This window comes from Miniopterus schreibersii, assembly GCF_964146895.1.
Source record: "Miniopterus schreibersii genome assembly, chromosome: 19".
Taxonomy (NCBI): domain Eukaryota; kingdom Metazoa; phylum Chordata; class Mammalia; order Chiroptera; family Miniopteridae; genus Miniopterus; species Miniopterus schreibersii.
Window position 1 is genome coordinate 28,522,230 of NC_138119.1, and position 12,668 is coordinate 28,534,897.

Below are 12,668 nucleotides of genomic sequence, written 5' to 3' on the forward strand. Positions count from 1 at the left end.
CACCAACTATCATGGGAATTTCTTCTGGCTTTGGAGGCTTTGCCACCCTCCACACCCTCTCTTAGGACCTCATCTTCTTTTTCCCCATATATTCTGAAGGCCACTGGAAAAAACTCTTAACCCCGGGGATATGGCTCTGGGCTGTAGTCTTTGGGAAAGTGGAATATAGCAGTTTTCGAAAAGGAAGCCACATAGGCTGCTATCTTTTGTTTCCAGCTCTCCTTTTGCTTAGCATGAGCGTAAGAAACCAGGTCGTACTCATACTTCTGTTCCTCACCTAGCATGGTGCCAGTGCAAATGCACCGAACCGAGATGAGCACGGTGGACTGGCCTGCAACCATGAAACACAGCGCCCACACTTTCTATCGCTCATTCTATTTTTAAACGAACCTCCTCCCCATCTGTTGATTCGTTCATTTATTTGTGCAATGAGATATTTGAATTCCTACTATGTGCTGGTCACTGGGTACGGGGGATATAGTGGTAAATGCAATAGGTATATTATCTGAACCAAACAAAAAGCCCAGGATGCTATGTGGGCATTCAATGAGTTGAGGCAATAAAGGACCCTCTGAGGAAGGAAGGTTAAATCGAAAGCTACAGGGTGGGTAAGAGTTTCCCAGTGAGAGGAGACGGGGGTGGCAGGTGTGTGGCAGGGGAGACGTATACCAGGGAAACAGCAGCAGAAGATGCCAAGTATGGCACAAGGTGAAGCTTAGAGAGAGGGGTGGGTTCTGGCCTTGATCCTAAGGGCAGAGGCATCCGTGGAAGGACCACAAGCAGAGGAGCGGCCTAAGGAGATGTGACCCTTGGGTGTGGAGCAGCCCACACATTTGTGTGTTTCTGAGCCACACACACAGGCACATGCCCTGTTATGCAGAATCATGGCTGAGTTTGTTCTTGCCTCTGTGCGTCAGCCAGACCACTTGCTGTTTTCCTCTAGCTGTGTTACTCGGATCATCCAACACAATCGTAAACCATTCAAGGCCAGGGAGGCTGTCTTCATGCCTTCTGCTGCCCGTTGTGCCTGTGGTGGTGCTGGCTGCCCACTGGGGCACCGGTCAACAGCCGTGAGGCACTGACAGAGCACTGGACCTAATGAAAAGAGACCAGGTTACCAGCCCACGGCTATGAGACCTGCCACTTACCCGCTGTGAGACCTCTGAGGTTAGGCAGGGGGCCTTTCTGAGCTTCTGTTTTCTAGCATATAAAAAAGGAAAACCAAATGCATTTTGTAAAGGTTTTGTGAAAAGATTGAACAATGTATTATAAGCAAAAGTTCTAGAATGCCGTGCCCACTCGAGATGGCATAGTTAATGCTGCATGGAGTGGGCAGGGGTAATGGACCTGTCTTCACTCAACAGCCTTCTTCTTACCTTTCTGTTCAGAATGACCCAACCACTAGGCTGCCATTTTAGATTTAACTCACATTTTGCAGGCTGCCAAGGTGACCTGCAAGAGTCAGTAGACCACTCATTCCTTTACTGCTCCTCTTACAACTTGCATTTGGCTGTCTCTGATCTCAGAGGTGCCCGCTTAGCAACATCTTCCCTCATATGTGCATGCCACACTGTGGTCTCTGGAGAGGAGGGGGTGGGGGCACTGTGGCTTAGGGAAGTCTTTTTCAAACTGAAGTTCATGGACCATCCACATCAAAACTACCCAGGCACTTATCAAACCTGCAAATGTGTGGACCTTACACCAGGTCTACTAAATCAAAATCTTCCGAATACTCAAGGCTCTCAACTCTGCCATGGTGGATAGAAGCCCACGCTGTGAACCCACCCACACCAAGGTGACCTCAGTTTCCACATCTGTACCTTTGATTAGAGATTATGTCAATCTCTACCTCAAATGGGAACTGTGAGGGTTAAGTGAGATAAATTATGCGCGGTGCTTAAAACAGTTCTTGGAACTTAGAAAGCACTTGATAAATGGTTGCATTTAATATGTCACCCTGGCCTCTCAGCAGCCCTGTGCGTGGGTGGAAGGGGAGCTGACGTCAAGAAAAGTAAAGTGAGTTACCAGAGGCCACACAGTGAATGGGTGGCCAGGCAGGACTAACACCCAGAATGCCTAACTGCTGATCCAGCCCTGTTTCCACCACACCGGGTTGCCTCCTTTAAGCCCTGAACTCCCCTAAGTGCTTCTCTCCCATGTACCCATCGTGGGTAGCTGGGTAGAGCTCTACATGGCTCCCTTTTGTTAGTCATTTGTCTGGATGTTGCTTTGTATCTTGCAAACAGACAACCAGCCTGAGCTCAGTTGGCCCCTGGAATCCCTTCAGATATTGTTGAGTTTGCATGATCTGAAAGGTAGCCCATCTTCTACCACTTCGGTAAGTCGCAGAGCCTGCCCACCTGAGCCGGACCCCCTGTCCCGGGCCCCGAATCCTTGGCTGGCCCCACGCCCCTCTCACCTCCCCGTCTCCCTTTTGTTCGCAGAGGCCCTGATGATGTTGATACCGATTTAATGCTAAGCACGCAGGAGTACAAAGCCCAGGCCTCTCCCCTCCCAGATCCGGGCCCTGCCTTTTTGAGACTGGGGGAGATTTAATTTAGATAGAGATGATTTCTAGCAACACGGATGTACCAGCCTATCCTTGAGGAACAAACAAGGCAAGAGGCTCTTGGAGCCCGACGCTGGAACACAGCCACGCAGCCTCCACATGCCAGGCTCCTGCCACCGCCTTGCCTTCCTCTGTCCCTTGTGGAGAACTGAGGAGTGTCTCTGTTCAAACACCCTTAAAGATCCCTCAGGCTATGCTTTGTCCATTGCCCACCCACCCAGATGGTGGAGGGGAGGCAGAAGGAGTCTGGTTTTCATGGCCCCTCTTCTTATTGAGTCAGCTGCTGGATTCTTTGAGATTATACCTCTCCACTACCGCCCCCTCCCACACATCTGCTCTTCCTTACTCTCCCCCCCCACCTCTGCAATCTAAACACAAGAAAAACAGTACTGCACAAGTCCTCTCCAGATCTCAGGTTGCCTACTTGTAATATGAGGATGCTAACCTGGATGGTTTTTAAGATCTCTCCCACCTCTAGCATGCTGTGGTTCTCTAAGCATGGTGCTCACGCTTAGCTGGTCCCAGGCATTGGGCCAGGTTCAGCTCTCAGCCACTGTGGTCTGCAGCATCTTTAGGATATTGAGACCAGAGGTTCTTAAGCTTTTGCCACCCATGGTACCCTTAAGCATTTTCACAGTACCCACAGGCCAAAATAAATACCTAAAAGATCTGCTTATTAAGCACTTGGTTATTAAATACAAACTAAAGGAACTCTAAATGTTGGAACTCTAGACTACGACATGCCATCATTTTGCAGTGCCTGATAGATGTTAGGAATCACTGTATCTGCCTAGAAATTTAGACATACCTTGTGGCATCCCTGTGAGTTTATTGCAGCACTCTAGAGCACCTTGACAGAGAGTTTTGGAATTGGGGCCCTGTAGTCTTATTTTCTTAACTCATATCTGAACCTCCTGATCCCTGTAGCCTCCAAGAGAATCGCAGTGGGCACTCATTGTATTACTGGCCATCCTGACCTCTCAGAGGACTCAGAGAAGCTAGTCACTTTGGCCTTTAGAAACGTTTCTTGGGGAAGTCTGGTTTGAAAACTAGACGAACTTTCTATATCTTCTTTCATTGTTAGGCCCAGAAACACCAAACCTGAAGATGGCCTACACTTCGGGAATTTAGACACTGATTGTGTTTTCCAAATATGTACATAGATAGATTAAATCCTAACTATGCAGAGGACAGAGAAAATAAAAGGAAGCCGTGGTATAAGTTAATCAGGTCAGGTGCGTACATGACCTGAATCCCCTGGGTAATGGGGCAGCCTTACATTTCATTCAGGGGATGGACACAGGAGTGAAAAATTTAGGCATTAAAAATATTTGAAATGGCTATTGAGCCTGGCCACTGTGGTAAGATTTTTGTACCCATAAAGTCTACCCCACAACAGCTCTACCACATGCTTTGTATCTCCATCGAGCGGGGAGGAAACCAGAGCTCGAAGCAGTTACCCAGCGTGGAAGCAATGAGGTCAGAACTTGAACTCATATCTTTCTGACTGAAGATACACAACTTTCAGCTATTTGTGCTCCCTCTTTGAAACTGTGATTTTTCCTCCCAAGGATAAAAAAAATGACCTAATAGGCAGGGAGATCCAGGAATTTTAGCTCAGAGGACCTTAGCAAACTTATGATCCTTGAATCACATTACTCTAGACCTGAGCCCACTTTCTGCTCTAGCTCCAAAGCAAATGTACATTTTTCATTTACCTCCCATGATGCCCCTCTATGTCCTGTGAGCCTGCACCCTTTCCAGTAGCTGCCAAGATGTCTCCCTGTCTGTCCACCTCACCCATCAGCAATACTGAGAATTATCTCATTTCTTGGTCCCCTCCTCACAGGGTAACTTGGAGGGAAAATCTACCTAGCGTCCTTTAAATAGAAAAGGCAAAAGCTATAAAAAAAAAAGAAATGGAATTTGCCTAGCATGGAGGGTGGATCATTTAGAGGTTATTGCTTTAAGTTATGGGGAATCTATTAGGCCGGGCCCCCGGACATTTATTTCTTCCTCTTGGCCAGTGCAGGTCCCAGAAACCCCGGTTCCACCTATAAAGCAAATGTCAGGGAGGCTGTAGCTCTCCCCTCCATGACCAGCCATTAATCCAGGGAGTGGAGCACTAATGCCTTGAATTAGCTTGGCTTCTTTCTGCATTTTCTCTGAAATTCCCTGTATTGACAACGCAAATGAGTTAAGACGTTGGGGGAAAGACAAAGGGAAATCCTGGTGAGAAGAAGAAGCTTGCCTCCTACACGCCAGATGCTGGCTCAGCCACCACCCAGACTGTCTCCAGATCTAACCTGCGATAATGTCTCGTTCTGCTCAGAAGCCTTCTTGGTGTCATCCTGCTGCTGCTGCTGCTCCCCCGACCCCTGCCCCCTCCTTTTTCTTCTCAGACTAAGGTGAAATTACCGTTCGGTAGCCTGACAGTTGTGTAACCACCACCACAAGCAAGATCATGACCATTTTCATAAGAACAAAAAATCCCTCCACGCCCCTTTGTAGTCAGCGCCTCGCCCCACCTCAGGCCCACCAGCCACTCTGTTCTCTGTCCCTCTAGCTTTGCCTTCCCCAGAATGTCAAACAATTAGAGTCACACCACAGGTAGCTTTTAAATTCTCCTAGATGATGCATTTGAGATTCATCCATGTTGTTGTATGTGTCAGTAGGTCGTTCCTTTTCATGCTGAACTGTAGTCCAGCGCAGGCATGGATCATAGTTTAACTACTCACCAGTTAAAGGGCATTGGGCTCATTTCAAGTTTGAGGGGAATAAAGCTGCTACAAATGTTCATATGTAAGTTTTTGTGTTAACCTAAGTTTTGATTTTTCATAGGTATGGGCCTAAGAGTGGGCTTGCTGGGTCTTACGGTAAGGGTACGTTTACTTGCATAAGAAGTTTCCAAACTTTTCCACAACAGGTGCATCAGTTTGCATTTCCACCGTGATGCCCTGAGCTCCAGGTGCCCTGCATCCTCACCAGCACCTGGACTAGTCAGTTCTTCCCCCAGTTTAGATTTCGATTATTCTAGAGTCAAGTATTGTTCAGCTGTGGTTTTAATTTTATTTTCCCTAACGACTAATGATGTTAAGCACCTTATCTGCTTATTTGCCATCTGCATGGCTTGTTGGTAAAGTTTAAAAATCCTTTACCCATTTTTTTTTTTTTTAATTTGGTAGTTTATTTTCTTGTTATTGAGTTTGGAAAGCTTTTTTATACTCTTGGGTTCAAAAACCTTTGTGTTTTGAAAATATTCTTTCCTATCCTGTGGCTTATGTTTGTCATTCCTTTAACAGTATCTCATGAAGAGCAGATGTTTTCAGTTTTTATGAGGTCCAATTTATCAAATTTATCAATGTTTTCTTTCATAGATCATGCTTTCATTTTTTATTGATTTGAGAGAGAGAGAGGAAAGGAGAGAGAGATACATGGATGTGAGAGAGAAACATCGATTGCTCTCCTCCACACGTGCTCCAACCAGGGATGGACCCTGAAACCTGGGTACATGCCCTGACCAGGAATCGAAGCCGCCACCTCTTGGTATAACCAACTGAGACACACTGGCCAGAGCCATAGATCATGTTTTTGATGCCAAATTTAACAAATCTTTGTTTAACCCAAGGTCAGAAAGATTTTCTCTTGTGTTTTCTCTAGAAGTGTTATCGTTTTAAGTCATATATTTAAGCCTATGGTTCGTCTTGAGTTTCATGTTTCTTTTTTAATTGGTTGTCTTTTAAAGACGGAGGCACCAAGGCAGACAGAGAGAGAGATTTGACTTAGTCCCTGTAAGGAGTTAGTTTTTTATGACAGTCAGCTCATCACAACAGAGGAAGTCAGTGCCACGATTCAGTGGCTAAACCCTAGGCTCTGACATCAGATGCCTTGAGTTTGGATCAGTTTTCTTCATTCTAAGTGGTAATACAGGGTGATTACTTATGCTTTCTGAGCCTCAATTAAATGAGCTATTATCTGGAATGCTAACGCTTGCACCACGGCTGTAGCATTGATTCTGTGTGCTGAAGGCAAGAACTCTTAGCTGGGGAGTGCTAAATAGTCCCGGAAAGGTGGCCAAGAGTGGTTTACGCTAAATACTGGAAAAAACAACAATGTTATAAAATCAAGCCACTTGTATCCCCCACACTGCCTGTAGCTGATCTTCCCCCTGGGCTCCCACTATTCTCTCTGGATCTGAGTCAATCTGAATAAATGTCTCCCTTATGTTCTTCTTGCCACTCGAATAGACACTCAGATATGCCATTGGTTTATCTGTTCTCCACCTGCCCAGCTTCTCCATCTCTCCATCTCTGTTTCCAAGAAGCACCTATCAGCTTTGTCTGAATACTTTCATCCATCAAAGACACCCACATCACAATTCAGAAAGAGAGACTTGCAAATTCACAGAAGATATGATCAAAAATGTTTATCTTGCATGTCCCCAGGCTCCGGGCAGGCCTATCTTCTGGGAAACAGACATCCAACTATTTAGAGGCAACATGACATGGTGTGGGGATGGGACCACATGGGTTTCAGACTTGGACTTGGGTTCAAATCATAACTCTGGCTTTTACTGTGCTAACCTGGGCAAAACCCTTAGCTGTTTAGCCTCAGCTTCCCAATCTCAAAGTGAAGAATATTAAAATCTTTACTTGGTTTTGTGAGACTTAAATGATATGACTGGATGTGAAGTATCTGGTACTTTGTGGCAACTTTCTTGATTATGATGATGAAGTTTGCTCAGCTTTCCTCACCAACTGTTTCCAAGACACACAGCCCTCATTCAGAGGAACTTCTTTATTTCTAATCAAAATCCCCCTGCTGTTAGCCCAACTAATTTCTGATGATCACATCCCGTCAATGGCCCTCAGATGATCAGACAGGAGTTGAGAACATCCTAATGGCTTTTGAATGCTTTGAAAAGTACATGTGTGTATGTAGTGCAATCCACTTGTGAAGACTTATAGCAGATCAATTACTGTAAATGCTTAAACAGCTTCAATTGATTGCCATGTGTGATCTGAAGTTCTGATTAATAGAGACTTTGTTTAAAAAGGAAAGCATTTCTAGAAAAGGGGGGGAAATATCACTGTCTATTCTTGCCAATATCCTGAATCTGAGACTGAAAAGTGATCCCCACTGGCAACTCCCTGCATCCAGCTACCTGCTACTTCCAGGACAAGTCTGCACTTGGGTGAATGCATCTTCTATTTGTTGGGGTCCTTGGAGAGAATCAGCTGGGGTCATTTCATTCCAGCATACATTTTCCCCAGGATGCCTAGGCTGAAGGTGCTATTTTCTAGTCCTGGGTGAGGGCTCTCTCCTGTATCTTAATGCTGTGCAGCCCCAGTGACTCACCACAGCTCTTTGGGGCTTAGCTTTGAATACCCTTGGTGTTTAGGCTACAAACATACATCTCCCTGGGATGCTTTAACCTTTATTTCTGGAGCACTCTTGTGCATATCTAACCCCTACATGGACATGAGTATTCATTTGCCTGGAAGTCTTAAAATTGCTTCTGTGAAACTGGGTTAGCATTCTACAGACCAAACCCTGACATCAAATATTAGTCATGCCAGGGTAGCTGAGGGGAGACCTGGCCATTGTAGGGGGAAGGCGTACGCTCACCTGGAAGCACCACAAGGCAAACTAATCGAGATCAAACGCCCATTTGAAAGCATTTCCCTCCCCAGCAGGCTGTTCCTTTTTCTCAGGTATACATCTTGTTTTCCATTAGATAGAAGCAGTGATCTGTTCAACTTTTTGATTGAACAAGAGACACAACAAGACATGGCCAATTCACGTCATGCTCCTCAAATGGTTTTTGATAGAAATTTACTTCTCTGAATTCCATTCTTTATTCAATATTATCTCAAAGATGCTTTACCTGTCTCTCTCCTCTTCACCTTTACCTCTCTTCCTCTGCCAACATTTCTCCCCCCAGAACACTTTCTTATATGTTGAAGAGTTATTTAAAGATTGGATTTGAAGTGCAACACTCCAGAGAGTGGCCCCTTGTTGACTGTGGACAGTCCCTGGGCAGAGGTCTCAGAGTAGTCTCTCTGGAGAGCACCTCTCCTGCCAGGGCATGCCACATATATGCCCTGAACCAGGCCAGCCTCAGCCAGCCCTTGGCTTTCAGCAGCAGTCACAGTGTGGCCACTCTGCCCAGGGGGCCTGTGCCAACACGACACCCCATCTCCTTGACAACCCGGCCCTTGTCTGTGCATTAAGCCCCCTCATTATGCCAAGTCTTGTGCTAAGTACTTTTATTTATGACACTGCATTTGATCTCAGTAGGTCCTTAAAATCATCATGTGACTTAGATAGTATCTCTATCCTATTTCAGCCGTAAAGATGACCCAGCTAAGAGGAAGTAGAGTTGGAATTTGAATCCAGGTCTTATGACTCCAAAGCTTACCATTTTTTTCTCTGAATCTCACTGCCTTTAAATTATTATTCAATTACCTTCCAGAAAAACAGGACTTATACACAGGACAATGTTCTCTTCACTGGGGAAAGAGATGGCTTTACAGGTCAACTGGTGCAAAATCTTAAATTATCAAATTAAAAAAACAGAGGCCCAGAGGGCCTATGTGACTTACCTGAGGACACACAGCTACTGAGTGGGCAGAGCTTGGACTTGGGTTTGTGTCTTGCTGATTCTAATTATTGCACTACTACTGCTTGCACCATACTGGGCACTCTGCCCAGCCATGGAGATAAAGAAACTAAGATTCAAATTCAGAGGAGTAAACTCAAAGCCATGCTACCCACTGCTGGAGAAAGCTGCTGCTTCAACAGGCACTAAGGTGGACAAGTCCTAATACATCTTGCGCCCCAACAGGGTCTCTCCCCCACTGCTTGAACCCTTTATGGTCTCTTTTGTCTCCTTACTGCCTAATGTGAGATTCTTTGTCAGGAGTACGGCAAAAACAATACAAAGTATCCTCAACTGCCATGCAAAATGCAAACACCTCTGAGCTTTCCCTTTGCTTTCCTTAGATTTTAATTAAATATGCCTCTTGCAATTTGCAGGAGAGCTCTTCTCATTTTAACTGGAATAACCCGGTCCAGCCGTTTGTCTCAAAACAAGATTGAGGTAACCTCAGAGACACAGCATTTCAGCTCTGCCCGTGTCGGCTGTTACTGGAGGGTCAGAAGGAGTGAACTATATTGAAGTCAGTTATATTTCCATTTATTCAACTATATGTGTTGTGTGTTTTTTTCTTTTGAGCACAAACTCCCTGTTAATGCGATGAATTACAGGCCAGTAAATGAGATAACATTTGGGTTTGGAACTTTCTCATTGGTGTCCCTATAGCCACCTAATGAGTTGTCCCATCATGGATCTATCCTCCAAGGGCACCATCACATCAGAGGATCTAAAAGAAAAAGAAGCATTAGTTGGAATGAAACCAAGTTTTCTTTCTGAAGAAATATCTCCAGGAAGGAGAAGGAACAGCATGTGAGTGTTGGCCTAGTCCCCCGGACGTGTTTCGATGCAATTCTCACCATACTTTGTAAGGAAATGAACCAAATCTATATACCACAAATATTTTCAATTAGAGTGGCAAGGACTTTGTAATTTTCTGTCCTAACCCTTGACTTACTAGTTGGTCGGCCTCTATCCCAGCTGAGCTATTCGACATCTTCAATTAGTGCAATAAGTGTTTATTTATTTATTCAGCAAAGGCCAAGCACTATTCCCTTAGCTGCTGGGGATAAAACAGTAAACAAAACTGACCAAAAATCCCTGCCGGCTTTTCTAGATAAATAGGGAGGTAAAAATAACAGGTCAGGTGACGACACGCACACGAACTGAAAGGCGAGAAGGAACCTCCAGGATGTAGCCAATGGAGGAAGAAGCTACCCCACTGGGACCCTGTCCAATTTCTGTCTGTCTGTCTGTGCCCCTCTGCATCTTCTCCAGAATGCTCTTGGCCTTGGCCAGCTGTATCTCAGCTCAGACATCTTCATCTCTAAGAGCAGGTCACTGAGCTCAGCTGTGTCCACACTCTTGGTGCAGGCGTCCAGCTGCTACCCACGTGCTTCCCTCTTCCTGGGGTTCATTTCCTTGCTCCGTCTGCTTCCAGTATTTCTCACTGTGCTCTAACCCTTGAGCTCTCCTACACGGCCTTACACATGAGTCTCTCTGGTTCCCAACTGTCCTGGCTCTGTCTTCCATTCCATGCCCAAGCATACCCCTTGAATCTGATGGCCCCCAAACTCTCCAGGAAGGGGGTCCCTTTACTCTGTTTTTTCCATACCCCAGTAGTAAAACTCCAACAGAAATCTGTGACTGCTGCTGACACAATACTTGCTCTGGCATCTGTCTGTGTATCTAAAGAGAAAAGATTATTTTCCAATATCTTAAAGCAAAGAAACAGCCATTTCCTATGCATACACACACTAGTAGTGCTTTTAGTCTTTAATAATCCTTGGACATAGCCTCCACAAAGCTTTGTTTCACCACAAATTTATTCACAGAGCAATACTCCCATGGAGATGGGCTGCCTGGTTTTTTCAGCCATACGCCTAATGTGTTTTGAGTGTCTTTAAGTCATCCCCCTCAACAATATCTTGCTGCAGCCAGGGTCCTAAGGGTTAATTATACCTTCCTACATTAAAAATTTTTTCCTTTCTTAATCTACTTAAAATATGTGTTCTTTAGAATCAGAACGCTGGTCTCCCCCATCTGGAGATGCCGTATAACTAGCTGCCTAAATAGCTTTGCGATGCACTAATTACTTTACAGCTATCTCTGCCCGAGCAGCTTCACTCATTCCTTCATCCTAGCCATGTGCTCGCTGGCACCGCTGCCCAATGGCCAGCTATGCCTTTCCCTTTTGGCTGTGAAACTGCTCTTCTCAGAGAGACAGGCCATCTACCTAACTCCTGGTGTCCACAGGCGTTCAAAGCATCAGCTTGGGATCATTTCCAATGAACTACCACTATCTAGCCTATTTTCCAGGTGAGAAAACCTATCCTGTGGCAATTATCACTGAAACTTAATACTCTATTATGTAAGCTTAGAATGGGCACATTCTTCATTTTTGTCTTTTGATAAATATTATATTTTACACGAAAATTAAATTGGAAAAGCCTAGGTTATACTGTCGGTCCTGAATACACACGGATTCGGCTACCCTCCATTCCAAGAGCAAGTTTATAATGGCCTGACTGTTTGCACTGGCTTCTGCACAAACCAATCTCCAACCCCTGTGGCGCTACAGATTTTCATGTTTAAACAGTATCTTTGAAATAAACAGGGACAGCGCAGTGACAGAAAAAGCAGAGAGAAAGAATTTGAGTAATTCAGTTTTGTTATTCTATGTGACCACTTGGAGTATTTATTTGTGTTTAATATTTAAAACAATGAAACAGTGCAAACTAGGAGGTCTAATATTTTTGCTTGGTAAGTGCAAATTTTAGTTCATCCTTGGGATGACTTATTGAATTTGAACAATATGTGGACATTGAAATTTATTCATTGAATTGTTAACTGTTTTAAAACTAAAATATGGATTAAGAAAAATAGGTTTTATTAAAATTAACTTATACATGGCTAGTGTGTCTCGGTTGGTTGAGCGTCACTGGTTCCATCCCAGGTCAGGGCACATGCCCAGGTTGCAGGCTCAGTCCCCAGTAGGGGGCGCACAAGAGGCAGCTGATCAATGTTTCTATGTCTCTCCCCCCAAAAAACCAATAAAAACATATTTTTAAAATAATAATAAAAGTAAAATCAACTATGTACATTAAATATTATCATGTGAGACTGTTATCAAAGTTCAAAATATAGGTAGATATGAAAATATGCAATAAGTAGTAGTGCTTTTATTGTCTGGCAGGAACATGAAAGAACTAGAAATAATGACAGTCCTATTTCATTCATAATTATTCTGAATTTTGTAAAGAAATTCGAAGTGGAGAACTAACATAAAATGTCATTGAATTTTTGAAGTTCAACAAATAATAGGAAAAAAAAGAAGGGACAGTAAATCAATAGCTACATCTAATTTGAAATATATTGTGCCTTCAACATCACAACTAACTTTATCTCATGATTGTCACTGAAAATAATTATGTTGTATGGGGG